The 21,972-nt window shown below is 44.1% G+C and overlaps 1 long non-coding RNA gene across 1 annotated transcript; it reads right to left on the bottom strand.

The window, feature by feature from the left end:
• Positions 1–1,426: 1,426 nt before the first annotated feature.
• Positions 1,427–18,118, bottom strand: LOC125121270 (uncharacterized). Its single transcript, XR_007133420.1, has 4 exons — positions 17,458–18,118; positions 4,708–4,779; positions 1,708–1,850; positions 1,427–1,486 (listed from the first exon to the last, which is right to left on the bottom strand). It is a non-coding gene; the product is annotated as an uncharacterized LOC125121270 (long non-coding RNA).
• Between the last annotated feature and the right edge of the window lie 3,854 nt (positions 18,119–21,972).

The following is a 21,972-nucleotide window of genomic DNA, read 5'->3' on the forward strand; positions in this document are numbered from 1 at the left end:
TTTTCTTTGACTTGAGTTTCTTCAGCTAGAAAACAATGATAATGGCATGTACCCACATATGCTCCTTACCGCCCATGATTATATGAGGATAAACTGATGAGTGTGAAATGTCTTAGAAAATAGGAATAGTCTCTGCATATAATCCATTACTAAAATCTTGTATTCCTGATTATAGCAACCCTATCTAATTTGCTCAGATTTTAGGTTATCACATTTTTAATGACAAAAAAAAACCACACTCAATAACCAATTCCTATGGAATGGGAGTCGATACTGATTTTATTCCACTGACTTAACAAAGAGTAAATCTGCAACCACACAGCACTGCCATCACACACACATACTTACAAGTAGGAAAGTCCATAGCAAAGTTGTTATGGCAACAGTTTATAAAAAGCTATGAGTATGAGATTGGAGTGGACCATGTCCTCACTAATAAATGTCAGCTTGATTTGAATTACTTACTCAAGTACAGCTTATACAAAGCCAAAAAGGAAAACCAAAGCTTTCTCAATAAAATGGAATCCCAAAGCATAAATAAAAGATGCCACCTGAGAAGAATGATTTATTATCTCTCCTCAAGAAAAGGGTGCACAGGCCATTCTGTGTGACCACATCTCTTAAGTTGTTTGCTACTGGTTTATAAAAAGCTCAAGCATGTGTGTACATAAGCACATACACACACACACTCAGGACACATACACAGATACACACACCCACATACACATACACCACACATACATAAATTCAACAATTCAACTGAAAGAAACACTAGAAGTCACAGGTTACTTGAAATGAAACTAGGTACATCTTTGCCCTAAAAAAAGCAAATTACCCCCCCTTCAGGTCAGAAACATTGATGAACATTTACAGGAGCCAAAGAGAGCCTGGTATTCAGGAAACCTGAGGCATTAAAGTGAGGCCATCGTGAAAGAAAAGAGACTAAATGTCTAAAATTTTAAAACCCATCATTTCTAGCATGAAGATATGAATGAATTTATTCTGCTTCAAACCAGTTTGGACCATATGTAATTCACTTCCTTATAATCTATTTGATAGAAATGCTGAAAATAATCATTTTATAGCATAAACCCCTTCACTCTCTAATTCTTCAAGCCACCAGAGATATGACACACTGTGAAGAATATTTACATTTTTCTAGAAAGACAACAAATACTTTTCCTGAGAGCAGCCATCTTGAAATGAACTGAACTGTCATAATGAATTCTTTTTTCTCAGTCATATGAACTAAATGTCCCCCTTTTCCAACATAATTTAGACAGCTTTATAAACTCAACATCATATTTTTGAGGATTTTTAAGGTTCATATAGTTATGTATCATTTATGACCAGCACAACCAGCTGTATCATACATGACCAGCTCATCAAGTGATCATCACTATGTTATAATTAAGATAAATAGAATACCTGGGATAAAATTTTGGACTGGTGGAGAAGAATCCACTTGAGGGCACAGTGAACATCTCTGTTTTGTGTTAAAAAAAAAAAAAAAAAAAGCTAATCAATAAGAAGCAAATATTTTAGTTGCATTATATAAACATTTCACCATTTAAAATCTGGGTTCCCCCCATGAAGACCCACCTCAGGAGTTCTACCACACCACACAGATTCCCATTTTCTTAAGGAGCTGCATGAATTACAATGTGCTTGACTATAAGAAGTATAAACAAGTAGGAAAAGCATTACCTCATATATCACGAAGTTTGGGTGCATCATGGCCCAGACTCTGACGGTCTGAAATTCTTTCAGTTTGGCCCTCCCTTTTGTACTTTTTGGCATTTTCTTCAATCTGGCTTCCTTCATAATTGTAAGTTGGCTCTGAACAGCACCTAGGGGTAGATTTTTCCTTATTCATGTTCAGTGAGCAAGAGACAAAAACCCCCTCCCAAGTATGGAATAAAAATCCTTCCCTTGAGTCTTATTTGGCCAACTTAAAGTTCCATGGCAGTCCCCTGGATCAAGAGTTGTCAGGGGACCATCAAGTATGAACTGCCCTAATCACTAGTTCCAAAGGTAATGACCAGCAAAGGAGGTAATGACTGGCTTGGACCAATCAAGACTCGTCCCTTAAACCAGAGATTGAATGAACCTCTCTTGAGTTATTGGGCTGCACTGAGTGCAGAGATTGAACACCAGGAAGAAAATCAAGGTTTTGTTGGGAAAGAAGAAAGAGAGAATAGATGCTAGTAATCAATTGACAATGTCCATCTTAGAGCTCAAGGGGCTTACCAGAGTGGTGAGAAGAATTTCACCTCTGATGGTGTGTCTGGAATTTATGTGGAACAGTAGTTCACTGTCAATAAGAAGGGGGTTTTTCTAATGGCAAATCCATGTTTCCACCTTGCCTCAGGAAAATAGATTCTAGGTTCCTTAAGAGAGAGGACTGCAAAGAAGTTTAAATAGACTGAGGAAACTTTATCAGAGCCTGTTATAAGAGTTATAAAATCAGTAGTAACAAAGACATCCCCCAGTCAGCAAAAACAGAAACAGCAGCTACTGATTTAGGATAGCAAGCAACAGAATGGAGAAATGCACCAAGATAGCATAAAAGCCCAAATGCCTTCAAGAAGACAAAAGTCACCTACCAAGGAAAAGGAGACTTGGGTGGTTTTGGGATTTCTATTTGTATGTCTATTAGATAAGGGCTTGAAGCTGAAAAGGTGAAGGCAATTCCAGAGCCCTTGGCTAACTGCTAAGAAGACTTGCTTAGCATGGCTTTCACGCCTAGGCTAGAAAATAACATTTCTCATAGAAGAGGATCTTCCAAGAATGGCCCAAATGTGAGCAAACTGGATTTCCTGACTTGCTGCATCACCATAGGAAAGTCACAGAGAAGGAAACCAAACAGATGCTTCAATGTTGCTATTTTATGCTAGAGAAAAAGAGGTTGGGAACAATTAAGGAGCTTTAAGAAAATCAAAGAAAACTATGGGCAAACCAAAATTTTAAAACTGGATTGTAAGTGTACACCAACATAAACACACCCCACACATGAACTATTGCCTGAAATTTCTACATCATTCAGAATGAAGAAACTACTTGGCTAAGTCATCTTGGATTAGGTAGAAATGATAGAACATCCCAGAAGACTAGCTGCCCATAACATACCCCAACAAGGAAATCCACTATATGATAATTGGCTATGAAATGTAGAATTAAGGTTTTAATCATTCTGATAGTCTAAAATGTTTAAAAAAATGATCAGGGGGAATTCCCATTGTGGCTCAGCAAAAATAAATCTGACTAGTGTCCACGAAGTTGCAGGCTAGATCCCTGCCCCTGCTCAGTGAGTTGAGAATCTGATGTTGCTGTGATCTGTGGTGTAGGTCGCAAATGCTGCTCAGATCTGGCATTGCTATATCTGTAGTGTAGGCCAGTGGCTACAGCTCTGATTTGACCCCTAGCCTGGGAACCTCCATATACCATGGGTGCAGCCCTAAAAAGACAAAAAGAAAAAAATGATCAGGTACGAAAGCAAAGTCCATTACTTTCATTGAAAGAATCAACTATGTAGATGGGATGACAGCTGCTTAACAGCTGTGAGTTTTGATTGGGTCTGTCAGTTGACCACAAGTTTAATATGTGATCATTATTGTAATATAACTTCTAAAAAAAAAAAGATACCATGCTCTTGGATTGGAAGAGTCAATATTATCAAAACGACTATACTACCTAAGGCAGTCTACAGATTCAATACAATCCCTATCAAATTACCAAGGACATTTTTCACAGAACTCAAACAAAATATTTTAAAGCTTGTTGGGAAGCACAAAAGACCCAGAATAGCCAAAGACATCCTAAAAAAGAAAAATGGAGCTGGACGAATCAGGCTCCCAGACCTCAGACTATACTACAAAGCAATAGTCATCAAAACTGTATGCTACTGGCACAAAGACAGACATATAGATCAATGGAACAAGATAGAAAGCCCAGAATTAAACCCACATACCCACAGTCAACTAATCTATGACAAAGGAGGTAAGAATACACAATGGAGAAAAGACAGCCCCTTCAATAAGTGGTGCTGGGAAAACTGGACAGCCACATGGAAAAGAATGAAAGTAGAACACTCCCTAACACCATACACAAAAATAAACTCCAAATGGATTAAAGACCTAGATAGAAGACCAGACACTATAAAACTCTTAGAGGAAAACATAGGCCAAACATTCTCTGATATAAATGACAGCAACATTTTCTCAGATCCACCTCTTAGAGTAATGATAGTAAAAACAAAAATAAAAAAAACAGGACTTAAAAGTTTCTGCACAGCAAAGGAAACCCTAAACAAAATGAAAAGATAACCCACAAAATGGGAGAAAATATTTGCAAATTAATCAACTGACAAAGGATTAATCTCCAAAATTTATAAATGCCTCCTGCAGCTCAATACCAAAAAAAAAGGGGGGGGGGATCTTTAAAAAGAGGCCAGAGGGCCTACAATCAGAGATGTTGCTGAGTTAATCCTCCAGTGCAGCTGATTGAGGACATGCTTTTAAAAAACAATTATAGGTCAAATCAGGACCAGCAGCATGCAATTTAAGGTGCAATAAAAAGCTTGATTTCTCAACTCAGAGACCTGACTTGGCCTCACAAATTACAGTGGCAAAAGACAGGGCAATACTACTTTTACTTCCTTTATTCATTTTCCTATAGAAACAGCAGAAGGAAACATCTCTTGCCTACCCCTTCGAGGCTGCCTTCTTGCTTCAGCATTCTTTTTGCTCCACAAATAGCAAGCACCCAATACAGTGGTACCTATGAGGAAATGATACTCTGTTACTTCTGGAGCACTGTAGACTTGCTCCATTTTCATCTCATTTTATTCTCCCAACAATTAGGGAGACCATGGACATCAAACAGCTTCATGTTCATTCCTGCAAGAGTGAACTGAGAGGTTAAGCTTTTAGTCTGGGGTCATGTAATTAATTAATGGCAGTGCTGTTGATTAGGTTTAAGTTTCCTGATAATCTATCTACTACAAGTCAATTTACTGAGCATCTCCTATTTGTTTTTAGGACTGTGCTAAGTATTGAAGATTGAGACTAGGTATCAGTCAGATTAAATCACTGAAACTGCCAGCACTGAATTGGAAGCCACATCAGTGGAGACAAAGTGGATTCCTACTTACTTTTTTTTTTGTCTTTTGTCTTTTCAGGGCCACACCCGCATGACATATGGGAGTTTCCAGGCTCAGAGTCAAATTGGAGCTGCAGCAGGCAGCATACACCACAGCCACAGAAACTTGGGATCCAAGCCATGTCTGCGACCTACGCCACAGCTCGTGGCAATGCTGGATCCTTAACCCACTGAGCAAGGCCAGGGATCGAACCTGTATCCTCATGGATACTAGTCAAGTTCCTTTCCGCTGAGCCACGACAGGAACTCCTTGCTTACTCTTAACTAAGCTCTTACAACACTTTTTTTTTTTTTTGTCTTGGCACAACTATATGCACATCACTCAGTGGACTTCACTCCAACTTCCCACTACAAGCAACATTTTGAAACACTGCTCTCCTGCTCTCAATTCTCTCTGTACCTCGGCAAGTTCTGGGGACTATGTCTCTGCTTTCCTTTCCAGACTCATACCTTGGAGAAAATGGCACTACCATTTGGATTGGTCATCTTGCTGCAGAAAGTAAGAATAACTTAGAATTTGCTTGGGTTATAAAACCACCTCCACTTAAACTTCTTAAACGAACTCAGCAAAGAGCAGAGTGTGCCTTCCCCCTGTGTCCAAGGGCAGCCCTGTTAAGTGACTGAATCTGTGAGCTGTGCTGCATAACAGACAACCACAGAAATCTCAGTATTCTCAGCAAAAAGCGCTTATTTTTTGCTCACCGATCTATGAGCTGTCAGAGGTTGGGCTGGTGATGTAGGCTGAGCGTGGCTGGGCTTGGTCCCAAACCGTGGATTGAGTTTAGAGCTCCCCCACGTCTCTCATTTTCCCTAGAAGAGCATTTTCCTGTGGCATGTCTTTTCCACGGCAAAAAGCAGGAGCCCTAAGGGCAAGTCCAATCTCACAAGTGTATTTCAAACACATGCTCACACCACATCCACAAACTCCCTAATGGCCAAAGCAAATCACTTGGCCAACTCTAAGGTCAAAGTGTGGGGAAGTACCTCCCACCCACCATAATGCCATGTGAAAGGTGTGCAGGTGTTACCACTGCCCGAGGGCTGGAAGATCAGACCAATCGTGCAGTCGCCCTGGTAAAGGCAAAGGGCCTGATTCTTCAGGTTGTCCTTGATGGCTTGGCCCCTAGGTACCTGCCTTTCCAGCAGCTCAGAGTTCTGGCTTTGACCATTGAGATACCCCACCTTCTCCTTTCCCTCTACCACCACCCTCCCCCAATTCCATGACACTACCATTTCAAAAGCAGCTCATCCCTTCTCATGCTGTCTTATTAAAAGCTTTCTGCCAGGCTGGGAAGTTGAGGAATCCCACCTGCATCTAATATATGATAATTTACTAATGTGACCCAGCTCTGTTGGCTTTTTCCCTCAGTCTGTTGCTTGCCTGTTGCATTGTTGTTGGCCAAGTTCCAAAAATCAATAGGAGAGGGAAAAAAGAAACGGTTTAGATGATGATTACCCAAATATCCAAGCCATTCTCCAGGTAACGTATCCATACTGAGTGAGACTAGCATTTAGAACAATAATGTTAAGAGAAATGGAAAATAAAAAATTCCCATGAAAGTAAATAGGTCCTACAAGTATGTCTTTGCAGGCCCACACCATGGCACCTCACAGGTTTAGTCACTCACACCTCTCCCATATTTTCAGAGCCATTAACTAGGGTGGACTTGTCAGGGTTTCAACAATGTAATTGCTTCGCTATAAATTTCCCTGCTGGCTGGGGCCTGAGGTTTCCAATAATCACAGGCAAAGGCAGAAGTCAAAATAGACAGTGCACAGGGGAAAGGAGAGGACCTAGCATGAGGATTCCCTGAGGTGGGGGCACCTGGGGCGACGTGGAGAAGGGGCAAAGACCGCCAGAGGAGAGGATTCTGAAGAGTAGGGGGTGAGACCGCGGCAGCTTAAGGTTAGACTGCAAGACAGGTTCTTGCTTCCTGACAGCATGAAAACAAGCCTGACATGCTGGCTCCCTCCCACACAACCAACCTGGAAAAACCACAGAAAAAAGAAGCAAAATTGGATGTGGGGACCCCTTGGTAGACTGAACATGGGTGGGGATCAACTTGATGCAGCAGGTATCAGAGGAAGCTCCCAAGTGCTGCTCTTGCCATTTCCTTTGGAAAGTAGTCACCTGCCCCACTGTGGAGAAGAAGGCAGTGGCTCAGCCAGGTGGTAGGCGTGACAAGGGTGAAGGCAGGACAAGGTCAACACCCTGAGCCATGACAAACTGACAGAAAAGTACAGACTGGCCAGCTGGTCTTGAGCATTTCATTCCTCTACCACCTCCATGCTCTTCAAATTGCTTGTGACTTCCACCCACAATGAGAAAACACATTTTATGTGGTGACTGCTCAGTACACATATAGCCCTGTACAAATAAAAGAGAGTTTCACAAAAGAAGGTTTTTACTGTTGAGATGTCCTTTACCTTTTCCACCTATTCTATCCATTCCAATCCATTCCATTCCATTTTTTCTCCCTCCCCTCTCCTACCTTCCCTTCTTCTCTCTCCCCTTCTTTTTCCTCCTCCTCCTCTATCTGCTCTTCCTCCTCTTCCTCCTTCTTCCTCTTCCTCCTCTCTCTACCCTTCTCCTCCCCCACTCCCATACTGGCTGGCTCACTAAATTGATCATGACCCCTTAATGGGTTGTCACTCAGAGTTTGAAAAACTTTCCCATAGCAATTATTTCCTTCCCAAGTTACTTTCTCAGAGCATTAAGAGAGGATCCTGACCAAAGCTGCAGCAGAATGAAGGGGCAAAAAATTGAGGTGATGGGTTCTAGTTCTAACAGACTTAGATACTCTGCCTTGGAGCTCACTTCTGCCACTCTTCTAGGAGCTCCATCAGTCTGGAACCCATCCACCAACACAAGTACAGACATGGCTACTTTTACTAAAGGAAAAATATTTTTTATATAGAAGGTTATATTCAGGCAAATTATGATAATCTAGGGGCTCAATAGATATGTTTTCCATAATGCAAGGCTTTAGCAGGCTTGCCACATAAGAACTATTTAGACAACTCAGGTAGGAAGTAAATCCAGAAAACTGCTGTAAGAAATACGGGAAATAAAAGGATTCAAATAATTAGTGGAATTTTTGCTGTCCAAAAAATTAAAAAAACAAAGCAAAATAAATAAATGTATTCATAATAATACAGAACAAAAGTTTCAAACAATATCAACAAGGGAAGGATACAAAGAGACATGAGAATGTGCTAACATTTCCAACTTGTTCATGGTAAGATTATAGATTGATGATCATGATCAATAATAGATGACAGATGGGCAGAACACAGGTAGATCGGTGATAGCTATAGAGTAAGTGTAAGGAGAAACTGAGGCCCTCAGATTAGCTGAAATTTTAGCATATATATATCAATATGTGGTCTATGAGAAAAATGAAAACAGGTGAAAGGATGAAAAAATAATCAGGGAAAACAGGAATCAAAGAGGCTCAGAGCATCAGTTTCACTATCTGACAATGGAATTCAAGACAAAAATAATATGAAAAACAATAAAGCAAGAGCCATATAACCATCATTGGGATATTTGAACTTCACAATATGGGTTCAATATATATAAAGCAACAATGATAAAACTGGGAGAAAGAGGAAACAAGGCAACACCCCCACACACACACACACAGAAAAGCACCCTGTCCTTAGAGCATGTGATGGCTTCCTACTTCCTCAGGATAAAGTTCAACATCAGGGCTTGCAAGGCCCTGCATTACATGGTCCTTCTTACCTTTCCAGCTTCTGTGACTTCTCATGCCTCACGAATGCCAATATCTGAGGGGCATGGAGATGCCCACCAGTGGGAAATCCAATTTCTTCAGGTAAGCCGGGAAGTGAAAGAAGTATTTGAGGAAGTTAAATAAGCTGGAGGGTGCTACGTAGGTGGGACAGTTGAAATAGGTGTTAGAAAACCAGGTGGGAGGCTTCTGAGATAATCATGATGAGATCTTAGACCAGAGGATGGCAGTGGAAGAAAGAAAAAATGACATACACAAGAGAAATTTTTGAAGACTTGATGGATGATGCAATAAGAGGCAGGAAGGAGGAGATGAAGGAATCAAAGATAATCCTGACTTTGAACTAGAGGAACCAGATGCAGAGCTGCAAAGATGGAAGTGGAGAAGGGGGGCCCTCATCCTTCCCGAGGATCAGGAGTAACATACCGACTTCAGGCAGCTGTGCAGGCCCGTGTGCGGGCTGCACATGTGGAAATGTGTTAGAGATGGCTGCACACAGGGCACAAGATCCAAGGCAGAAACACAAACGTGGGAGTGGGGATCGTTCTCACAGGGTCAGAGTTGACAGCACCTGAGTGAATGGAAAGCCTGAGGGAGGAAGGGGAAGAAGAAAGTGCAGAAGGCTGAAGACTTGACTTTGGGAGTCACAGACACATAGACAAGGTGACAAAAAGGAGAGGGGGGCCTCCAAGCAGGAAGGAGAGACAGGCATATCTACCTGACATGCAGACATAACTGTCAATTACAAGAAGCAGGAATGAATTCAAATGAGTAAGGAGGAAGGGGGGGAATTTATTGGCTGAGAATCCAGGTGTAGACTCTGACTGCAGGTATGATTAGATCCTGGTGCTCAAATGATGCCATTAGAAATCCATGCTCTTCACTCTTCTTCCCTTTCTGGTAGCCTTACTTTCTGACAGGTTTTCTCCTCATGATGGCCCCTTGGAAGCACTTGACTTTTATCCTCTCATCACATCAACCAAGATGAAAGAGAATGTCTTCCGCCCCCAAATTCCAACAAAAGTTTCCAGCAGAAGTTGCAGTTGTGATTGGACCACCTGGGCTCCCAGGACCAAACAACCTGGCCAGACCCGGGCCAGGTGTCTCAAAGTCTCTGCACCCATACCTATGTGAACTAAGCACTGGGGGAGAGGGCTGCCCTAAATGAAAGATGGTCATGCAGCTTACATAGTAGAAGAGAAGAAATGCTCCCAGAGAGGCAGAGAGAGGGCCCAGCGAGAGAGGGGAAGGTATGAAGCAGCCTGGGGTGGAGATTGGGTGGCCAGACACCGGAAACATCCTATGAAGACTAATGCAGGGGCTATGGAGGCTGCACTTGGCTACATGAGAAACAGGCCAGCTCCTCTCTCCTCTACATCTTCCTCCTGCCTTAGGAGAGCGAGTCTGAGGACAGTGAAGCACCATCCTCAGCTTTCCTTCCCCTTCGTCCCCCAACCTGGCATCCAGAGCCCCGGTGCATGCAGCTCCCCCCACCCCCCACCATGTCCTTCCAGAGACATGCTGCAGCCACTTCGGCTGGGGCCTGCAGGCCTCTCAGGCCATAAAAAGTCCCTCTGGCTTCAGAAAGCAGCCTTGTAACATGAGAGCCAGGTCCTTCCTGGCTGGACTTCTCACCACACACATCACACGATTCCTTCTTTCCCGGCAGGTAATTTTTCCAGTGAGAGCATCACCCCTCCTCTAGCTTTTGCCTCTGATCCACCCCCACCCATTGTTTGGCAAGGTAGTTACCAGCAACACTCCTTGGCTGGACTTCAGAGTCCCGGTTCAGCTCGGGGGTACTAGGCTGGGGTTTAACCACGGACACCGAGGGGCTCATGTTATATGAATCATCTCCCCGGCGCACCGAGACATCAAACCACACTTCACCCCTCGCTCTTTCTTTCCTGGCTGCTTCAGCTCATTGGCGTTTAAAGCAACGTCGCTGGCAGCAGCTCATCTGGAACATCCTGGCATGCTCCCCTTTTCATGAAAGTGAGCACCCTTTACCTCAGAGAGTGAGGCAGACAGACAGACAGACAGATGGACAGGGAGAATAGCGTCCTGTGCACAGGAAGGATGAATATGGATTTTGGACTTGGGTGGTGGGAGGGGGAGCCTGGCCATCACTTTCAGCGCCACACTCTGGCCCGGGATGCATCAACAGCGGCTCCCCTTAGGAATCTGAGTGGGCTCTTTCTTGTGTGAGGTTTTGAAGCGTGTCAGCATTCCTGGGCACTGTCAGCCTCCTCCAAATGACCCGAGTGGGGGTGTGAATAGCAAGCTCTCACCGCCTTGGGCTGTGCAGAGGGAGAGGCTGGGAATACTGTTCCAGAGCTTTCCTCTCGCTGTGAAAAATCAAGCAGAAATGCCTCATCCTCAGCAACCCAAATACCCTTGAAGATCAAGGGGCAGATAAGCTAATCTATTATAAATTCTAATGCAGCACTGTTCCCTGACCAGAGCCTCCTCTCCTTCAGTGCCCCGAGCATTAGCCAATATTTCATCAAAACCAGCTCCCTTATGCAGGCCTGCGTCTGCTCCTCCCACTCACCCCCAAGAGGCTCACATGCTGGTATCTTCTCTGTGCATGTGCTACACACACACACACATACACACACACACACACACATACATGCACACACATGGACACATAAGGACACATAGAAAGCCAGATCCTCATCATCCTCCTTATTTATGACCCTATCTTGCCCAGACTGGCTTAAAATTTTCATTTTTCACTCTCAGAATGTTTGAAGCCCACAAAAGGATGCTTAAAAACACCAAAAAGATAACACACACATATGCATACAAATACACATCAAGGAGACTCTCAGGCAACCTACACCACAGCTCACGGCAACACCGGATCCTTAACCCACTGAGCAAGGCCAAGGATTGAGCCCGCAACCTCATGGTTACTAGTCGGATTTGTTAACCACTGAGCCACAATGGGAACTCCCCATATGGTCGCTTTGATACCTGCTCAGTCTTAATTCTCCCTCCTATAAAGTGGGTCTAAAAAACCCACCAAGAGTCCACCTGTGGGAATTCCTGTGTTAGCCCTTTGGAAGATGACACATGGTTGTCACCATTCAGCCAGGATAGCGTGGGGCTCAGCCTGACCCTGAGACCCTGTCTGGGTGAGCAAGCAAAGACGAAACCGCCACCATGAGAACTGCACTTCTGGCAGAACACATTGTTACCTGAGGTTTCTGCTGAACATTACTGATAATCCTAAAGGAAAACTTCCGCAGGGCTTCCTGTGTGCCTCACACTGTGTTCCACATGGATTTGCTCATTGGCTTCTCTGAACCACCCTCTGAGGAAAGTGCTATCACAAAGCCCTAGTTTAGAGATGAAGAAACAATAGTGGAGAAGTTGGGTAGCTGGCTCTGAGCGGTGGAGCCAGACTGTGCTTTTAACACCTACAATATACTGCAGCGAGCAAGGACTTGAGCAAGGGAGTGCGTGTGTGGGCGTGAAAAGGAGCCTGGCAGAAAGTGCAGCATAGTACCCCAGGGTTAGGGTGGTAGTATGACAGATGGTTTCTTTCCTGCCATATTTCACCTAGTTTCTCATTTCCACAGTGAATGTGGATTGATTTTATTTTTTATTTTTGGCCATGCCCATGGCATGTGGAAATTCCCAGGCTATGGATTGAACCTGCGTCACAGAGGTGACCTGGGACACAGCAGTGACAATGGCCAATCCTTAATGCACTAGGCCACCAGGGAACTCTCACGGATTGTTTTTATTTATTTATTTTTTTAGGGAATTTCAGTGAGCTAACAGAGAAAGAAAATTAGCCACTTTATTTTGTTTTCACATCTAAAGTTGGAATTTTAATTTTTTTGACTTTATAATGATTTTTACTCTTTCCATTATAGCTGGTCCCTTGGATTGCTTTTATAAGAATAATTTTTAAGTGCTATTTTGAACAAGCAGCTCCTATTTCTGTTTCTCGTAATAGGAGAACTTTCCCACCAGAGAGAAGCAGGGCCAAGGCTCACAGGCAGGCTCAATCCATTCCTCAGGTGCAGCCCCAAACAAGGCAGAACGGCCAAGAAGCGGTTTAGTCTACTGTTAAGAAATATCATTGTTAGAGTAGGGGAACATGGCCTCCTGTACCCCAAATCTACCTGAGCTCCTGATGACTGTGGAAGCATCGGGGAGACAGCGGGAATGATGGAAAGAGACCTGGATGGGGTCTGGAGACCAGGTTTCTAGGCTTTTTCTCCTGTTCATTTTGTGGTAGCCAGATCATCTCTTCACCACCTGAACCAGCTTTCTCACCTTGTGACCTCTGCGGGCCTCCTGGATTCCAAGGCAACCCTACGAGATGCTGCGTAATTGCCAGCCACTCCAGGCTCTTCACATGTACTCTCTCGCTTCATCACCACGAAAATCACCGGGAGTTGACCTTGATGTTCCCATTGCACGGAGGGGAACCCTGAAGCTCCAAAATGAAATAATTTCATCGAGACCACAAAGCAGGGAAGCCAGTGAGCTTGGACATAAACCCAGGTACGCCTGAGCCCCAGGTTTTGGAGTTCTTTTGGAGTGAATCACATTGTCAGAATTCTAATGCCAATAATGTAAAGACAAACCCCTGGCCCACTTCAGTAATGTGTCAAAGGGGTGTTGACATTATCATGACTGCTTTGGGGGTTGATTTTTAAGCGAAGCGCTCTGCAACTCTCAGTCTGTTTCAGCCCATCCGTCTCTCCCTCTTGTCACGCAGGCTCCACAACTTCCTTCAGGGCCTCTCGTCTTCCCAAGTTCATCAGGAAGAGAGCACAGTGCCCTGGCACCCACAGAGAGACAATCACACATTAGCCCCTAGGTGCTGGCCCATAAGCTTTTCCCAGAACGGACCAGAAGTGGGAGGGAGGAGGGGCGTTTGCACTACGCCCAGCCTGTAAGCTCTTCGGGCAGCCAGCAATAATGGAGAATGTGATAAGCTGTCACTAGAAGCCAGCTCAGTTCTCTGAGACTTAATGGTAGAATAACACAATAGGGTCAGACTAAAAAGGTTCCCTTATGAAAATTTTATCAGCAACTTTGGTAAATGGCTGAAGGAAAGGTGCTCTGCTCCCAGGCAGACCTGGGACCCGATTTTACAAGGTACAGGCGGCCTGCATTGCATCACCCCCACAAGATATTAAGGGCACTCAAATTGAATTAACACCAAATCAAGCCGGTGCACTTAACAATACAAATGCACTTAAGGGATGCCTCAGGATGATTTGTGACTAAAGAAAGCAAAGAAGAAAACAGCCTGCAAGCCACAAGGGTGGTGTTGTGTGTCATATACAGGAAAGGCCATAAGTAGAACTTAGAATACCGGAAAACCATGAACTTCGGGGGCTCGCAAATACCTTAGACCCAGTTGTAGAGTAGGAGGCCATTTTTGTGGTATGCAGAAACAATTGATAAATAAATTACGGCCAATTTTCTTAGTGGCATGGCCTCCATTACCTCTGACAGCGGCGTAACTGCTCTGCTAAGATGATAAGAGGCAAATAGTGGTGTATCAGGTAGCGCCCCAGGAAATCCTTCACCAGTTGCCTGGTCTCATCATGACAGTGATGACACAAAAATCCTCAGTGAGAGCCAAGTGATGAGAAGTGACAGCTCGCCAGGCAGACCGTGACAGGTCCTAAGAAGAATCAGCTGAAAATGTCCCCAGCAGATGGGACCCCAGAGTCAGGGCCAGCCCCTTGGTTTCTAGACATTTCCCACCAGCGTTTGTCAGCACACGCTTTCTCCTCCTATGTCTTACTCTCTCCTTTGCTCTCAGTCTCCTTCATCCTCTCCTCACCCCCTCACCACCTCTCTCACAGAGACCCTCTCTACTGAGCTGGAAGGCAATTTGGCCATCTTCATAGATGGATGGCTCTTCTGAGATTACCTCGGAAACTTGGATACATTCTGGACTGCGGAGAATTCAGGGGGAAAACATGGCCTCACTGGGGATTCCTTTCCATCAAGTGAAATACACACAAAAGCAGGCTTTTGTTATCCTTCCAGGCAAGAGCTTTCTCCACGCAGGGTCTTACTCTGAAAACGGGCTCCATTTAGGTCGGAGGTGGCCTCATTTTGTCAGAGTTAAAGCAATTGCTCGTCGAATCATGAGGTGGCTGGGAAACTGGGGCAGGCAGGTTCAAGTTTTCACTCCAGAGAAAAAAGTTCTTCAGTAGGACCATTTCTAGCTGCTGGTAGGTCCCAGCCGGGACTTGCCTCCTCTGGGAGGCAGGCATTATCTTGAGGGGAACACAGAGGCCACGAAGGTTTCACTGTCTGGAATGACGGATCTCAGGCAGGTTAGAATTTAGTTGTGTGACTGTGAATAATTTCTTTGAGTCGTACTTTCTCCTTCAGTAAAATGAAGACATTTGCATCTTTTCTAATGTCCTCATGGGATTGTCTTGAAGAAGCATCAAAAGTAATTTTGGGAAAGGCCTTTGAAACTAGGAACTGTCTACAAATAGAAGGTGTTGTTATGACGAAAATAATCTACAAAATACACATGCATGCCCACTTCTTCCAAATCCAGTCCTAGGTCCCAAGAAAGAATATTCAAACTACCTGGTTTTCCATAACAGCAGCCTTCATTCAAAAAATCAGAGGAAGAGAAGAACAAGCCAATATAAAGGAAATCCATTAAAATCTCCAAACTTCACTGTACCAATTACTTGTTAGCTTCTCCCATACTGAACTTTGAAGACAAAACAAGGAATGATATCATTCCTGGCCTTCCCAGGACCACCAAATACGACTGTAGGCTTTTGACAGGATGTCTTGCTTCTTAGAGTGGAAGCCAAAGATCGGCCCTATCTTTAGATCATCCTCAGAGAGGTCAGCTAGCACAACAGGTGACAGCATCACATGACACATATTCTTCTGGGTCCTTTACCATCACCCTGGACATCTGGAATCCCTGCCTATGTCCTGATCCCACCTATTCTATTCTACATGATCCTTTATAGGCTTAGGAATCACTACTTAGATTGCTTACTTTTTACCTATTATTAGTCCTCTTTGCCTCAAACGACTTTCTTTGAAGCTCATAGTATTATTCATCAATGGTTCATCTAGTCAACAAATATTTACTGAGTGCTTACCATGTGGCCAGTACAGTGCTCAAAGTCCGGAATGTAGGGGTAAATCAGACAATATCCCTAACTCAAGGAGCTCCCTTTCTGCATCACTGTCCCTTTCTTAATCCCATCTTTGGTGTCTCTATTTAGTCTGAAATGCAGAGAGCTGGCCGTGATCGTATAGTGGTTAGTACTCCACGTTGTGAAATGCAGAGAGCTAAGTTGAGCACACCTCTCTAGTGAGGCAGGCCTCTCCACCAGTTGGAAAAGAAGCAAAATTTGTGTTACCTAGGAGTCTCCACACATATGTGGCTAACTCCATCCTTCAGGCCCATTGGACAGAATTCATTCCTTCCTCACCTGGGCTCTTATAGACTCATACTTCTACATATATACTTCTACTACATAATGTGTTCAGTTGTTTGTTTATGTGTCTCTTGAACACATTCTAGGCTTTCGGACTTGGGTACCATGCTTATCTTGCTCATGCCCAAATCCAAAGCTCATATCACAAGACTTTGTCTTTAGCTGGTACTCAGTAAGCCTTTCAGAATGAATGAATGAATGAGTGATTGAATTTGTCATCACATTACTTTCTTTCATGACCATCTTCCCGTTCTTTTCTCTTTTCTATTATCAACAACCCCAGCCTATAATCCAGGGAGGCAGCGTATTTCAGTGGTGACAATATAGGCTTCTTCTGGAGTGTTTAGGGGTTGGCTCCTGTTGGCTTGCAAGAGCAGATTGTTAAGTGTTCTGGAATCTGAGTTGATTTTAAACTAGTGGTAAGTTAAAATTGCCCTTAGTAGGAGTATTTACATGATGGATGGAGGGTTTTGTTTTGCTTTTATTTTTTGGAAGCCTGTTTGTCAGTACATCACTGCTCTGATTTAGCCAGACTTAGATGTGTGCTTCCGCTTTGCCACTCACTAACTGTGACCTTGGATAATCTGCTTGGTATCTCAGACTCAGTTTCCTCATCTATAAAGTAGGAATAATAATTATGGCTTCACAGGGTTGTTGTGAGAGTTAAGTGACCTAGAGTTTATAAAGTGCTTAGCATAGTTCCTCCTACATGGTAAGTGGTCAGTAAAAGCAATTTATTAGTATCAGTGTTTGTATTAGCATCATTTCCTGGCTTTCCGTTAATGCATTCTTTCATCCAGCTTGTTAAAGTTATATTTCTTATTCACTGAAGGATTTGGGACAACTGTGTAATGTAAAAGCCATAAAATAGAAAATATAAATTATAAATCAGGATAAGGGAAAATAAAAATCACAATACAAAGTCAAAATCACACTACCATCATGACTGGATGGAATCTAATAGACTAAGACTCACTTGAGCATTAGACGGAGATTTCTTAAGGTACTGCCAACAGAGTCTCAACATGTTAGAGTGCACAGGGCCTCAGAGATCTTTTAGTTCAATTCCTTACCTTACAGATGGAAAACTGAAGGAGGCAGGTAGGCAGGACTCGTTTCTTAAGCATTTATAGTCACAATGGCAGATGTTTTCACTTTCATGTCCACACTGTTCCATTTTACAGATGAAGCCACTGAGGCCAGGAAAAACACACAGAATTCTTCTAAAGCCACCAGGCTGGTACTGGTAGGAGATTCCCATTTCCCGGTCCACTCCCTTCGTCTTTCTGGGTACCATGCTATTTCCTCACTGCAGGAAGGGCATTTTTGTGGTAACAGCTTCCCAAACATCAAAAAAAAAAAAAAAATCTCTCAAGGTGCAACAGAATCCCAGTCAAATGGAGAAACTGCAGGCACTGTGGTGGAGCGCACTTCCCAGGGAATTTCCTAGGTCTGGCTGTGATATATGAAAGAAGGACACATGGAAGCCCACTGGCAAGAAGAGCTGCTTTTACATAAAACATGTCCTCATTTTGTGTTGGCTTTTGAAAAGAGAACCCCGTTCTTAATTCATATTCATTTGTGGTCCCCTCTGAAGTTCAGCTCTTTCTTCTGCAGGTCTTAGAACTAGATTTTTTTTCTAACTTGTACCAATAGCTTCAACCTCATTCTTCACAAAATCTTCTGTTGGAGTGGTTCTCAGCCACAGAAATCAAATCTCTTTTCCTTTCTTTTCCATCTGAAAGAAGCAACACAAAACAAGGAGTTAAAAAGCAATAGGCAGGATGGACACGGGAGGGCAAGGAAGAGCCTGCATAATTCATAAAGTGAAGGAATCCTCCATTTATGGAGAGCTGACAGCAATGTCTCATTTACTAGGCCACCACCTTTCTTTGGCAGCAAGCAGGCCGGTGGCCCAGCCTGGGAGTTCTGTTTTATGGGAATCATATTATTGCCCTCAGAGCTGTAGCTGACCTCACACCAAATAAACACGTCAGCCACTTCTCAAGTCCCTGTTCCCAGGTGTGGCGGGGAGGCACCGTGCAAGCACCCTCATGGCCATCGCTCCCTTTTTCCCCACCTCTACTTAGAAATGACTCTCAAAGGTCTAGTTTCCATGCTAACAGCCTCTTTTTTTTTTTCCCCCTTATCCCCTTCCCCAAATCATCTATCACATCTGTCCAAGATCTCACAAACTGGACACGAATTGCCATCTGAGTGCAGGGCAAGCCACTCTCCTTCAGAGAAACTACCGGATATTAAAGAAGATCCTAGGTGTTCCCATTGTGGCTCAGTGGGTTAAGGACCCAACATTGTGTCTATAAGGATATGGGTTCAATCTCAGTGGGTTAAGGATCCGGTGTGCCTGTGGCTGTGGCATAAGTTGCAGCTGCAGCTCTGATACAACCCCTGGCCCAGGAACTTCCATATGCCATGCTGCAGCTGTAAAAAGGAAATAAAAGTGAGAAGATCCTAGAAGGAGGAAGACCAATACACAACTATATACAAATTCTATGTTATTCATCTTTCACAAGTTAGGTTGGGCACTTCGGTGTTTTTTAAGTTTCTTTGCGCAGTTTTTTTTTTTTTTTTTGGCTATTTCTTGGGCCGCTCCCTCGGCATATGGAGGTTCCCAGGCTAGGGGTCAAATTGGAGCTGCAGCCACTGGCCTACGCCAGAGCCACAGCAACTCGGGATCCGAGCCGCGTCTGCAACCTACACCACAGCTCACGGCAACGCCGGATCATTAACCCACTGAGCAAGGGCAGGGACCGAACCCGCAACCTCATGGTTCCTAGTCGGATTCGTTAACCACTGCGCCACGACGGGAAATCCATGAGCAGTTTTTTAAAATGCGTTTTTTATGATTTGTCTTTCACACAGCAGAATTAACTGCTCCAGACTTAATAATCCTAGGTTGGCTCAACCACAAGTATAATTCAGAGCCCCATCACTCTGCCACCTGTTGGGTAAGCTTGGGTAACACTGACTCACTCGTCGGTTTTTAAATGAAGCACATGATAAAAAAGATCTGTGACGAAAAATCAAACATAACTCCCACAATCCACTGGAAAGCCAACTCTAAGCGCTGTTTGCAACATCCACCATGTGGAAGTCCTCTCTGGATGCTGATGTGCTCATCTGGGAGTGTTGGCAGTTGGGCCATGGTTTCCACAGAAGACTGATGTGGGTTCCAACACTACCACTCACCACTTCTGTGACCTTAGTCAAGTCTCATCGACCTTAGTCCTTGAAATGTAAACAGGAATATTAATAGGTGCCTTAGGTCTTTCGTACAGCAAACATGAATGTGCTCTGGAAACGATAATGTGTTTTTTTTAAATGGCAGCTGTTGTTATTATGATAAGGGAAAAAGTGAGAGGAGCGTGCATTTCATGTGACAAAATCTGGGGTGCTGGATTCTGGAAGCACTTCCTTCAGAACCAGCAGGGAGGCCACTGTGGAGACAGGAATGGCCTGACCTTCCTCGGTGTTTGAGTGAAGCAGCTGCATCTAGGGATGGAGGAGAGTGATGCATTGTGGGAAAGTCCACAGCTTGCCCACTGCCCAATCAGCTGACTTGAAACCACACTCTTTAGGAAGTACTGTGTGTATACCCTGACAAGGATTGAAACACCTGGGCTTCCTCTGAGATGGTTTTTCCCAGGGCCAATCCTACCTTGGAACTCTGCTGAGGAATTTCCTTTCCTTGCTACTTGAGACAAATAAGAAGCACAGTTGAGACAATCATAACTCTATTCTGGAGGTGAAACAACAGCTCTGGTTTGGCCTGTGTTTTCCTCCCATTCCTCCTTCAGGTTCTATCAGAAGTCTCCCAAGGGAAATACGCCTGGGAGTTGGTATCTTTGCGGGTCTATGACAAGGTCTTTAATCTTCTGCTTCTCAAGTTTCTGAGTCTATAACTTGTAAAATTCAACTTGCAAAGCACCTCTCTAGGCAGAAGTACTGCTGAAATTCATGGCATCCTCCACCTCCGAGGACCAGGGGCACAGGCACCTAGGTGGAGAAGGCCCTCACCTTACAAACATGTCTGGACCAGGTGAGGGTGATTCCCTCAGGCCAGCAAGGAACCCCCACATGCCAGGCTGTCGCTGCAGGGTAACAGGCAAGGGGCTGAGAAATGGAGGGAGGAAGAGGCAGGCGAGTGTTCTCACGGTGGCCGGTGAGGGGAGAGTGGAAGGATGTGGTCATGGGGAGAGAGGAAAGAAAGATGAATGGGGCCTGAGTCAGTCATAGGCTAAAGCAAACAGGAAGGTTTTAAAGTGAGATTTGAGGAGAGGAAGTGGTTCTGAGCAAGGGAGGGAGAGAGTTCCAGAGATCTGTCTTGGAAAAGAGCTACTCTTCATTTTTTTGGATAGTCCTACTCATGTGAACATTTCTTGGAGGTACTGACAGACGGGTGAACCAATTTTTTATTTTTTATTTTTTTCAATCACAACTGGCTCCAACCTTTCCCTAGAACTTGGACCAAAAAGGATTAAGACTTTCGGTTTGAAAACATTCAGTGTATTCATTTGCGTTAAACAGCACCGCTGCCTGCTGTTCTTAGCAAACACTCAAGGCCACCCAGATGAAGGGAGCACAGGGAGGGGAGTGGTCTGTCCAACTGAGGTCATCTCTTGAATATTATGTCCACTGTGTCTCCATGGTCCAGGGAACATGATCCCTGGAGAGCTCAGCATCTTTCTAAATCTTTCTAAATTGCCAGATGTGGAACTATGGTTGGCTCACTCTCTACCTGGCAAGAGGGGCTGTGCATGGTGGAAGGAGGGGATTCAATTCCATCGAATTGCAGGGCTGGGGGTCTAGGGTAAATGCACATGAAAGCATAAGGGTTTTTCACTTGGGTTTCCCAAGGAAAGCACCAAGACACAGATCCAACCGAATAAAGGGAAACCACCTTCAGAGAACTAATCTCAGGACAGCTCTAAAAGCCAAAACAAAAAACAAACCTTTCATTTAAAAGACTTAAAAACAGGAGTTCCCGTCGTGGCTCAGCGGTTAACGAACCTGACTAGCAGCAATGAGGGTGCGGGTTCAATCCCTGGCCTTGCTCAGCGGGTTGAGGATCTGGCGTTGCCGTGAGCTGTGGTGTAGGTCACAGACGTAGCTCTGATCCCGAGTTGCTGTGGCTGTGGCATAGGCCAGCAGCTACAGCTCTGACTGGACCCCTAGCCTGGGAGCTTCCATATGCCTCAGGTGCCACCCTGAAAGACAAAATAAATAAATAAATAAATAAAATAAAATAACAATAAAGGACTTAAAAATAGCAAATCTTTCCAGCTCCTTGGGGGAAGTCCCCTTCCCAAGACAGTTTATCAGAAATTGTTTTGTCCATATTGTGAAAGATAATAAAATCCTCTGGCCTTCAAGAATTCCGAGGCTTTGCTCTCGCTTCTTGTTTTATGACTCTGGGAAATGAACCTTCATAATCCTCATTTTCCTCATCTATAAAATGGGGATAACAAGCTCTGTTCCCACCTTAAAGGTATTGCATGTTTTGAATTTACATACAGATGTGACCATGTACACAAAAGAATATTATTCACAATAGCAGCGATGTTTGC

This window comes from Phacochoerus africanus, chromosome 2 (genome assembly GCF_016906955.1).
Source record: "Phacochoerus africanus isolate WHEZ1 chromosome 2, ROS_Pafr_v1, whole genome shotgun sequence".
NCBI lineage: Eukaryota > Metazoa > Chordata > Mammalia > Artiodactyla > Suidae > Phacochoerus > Phacochoerus africanus.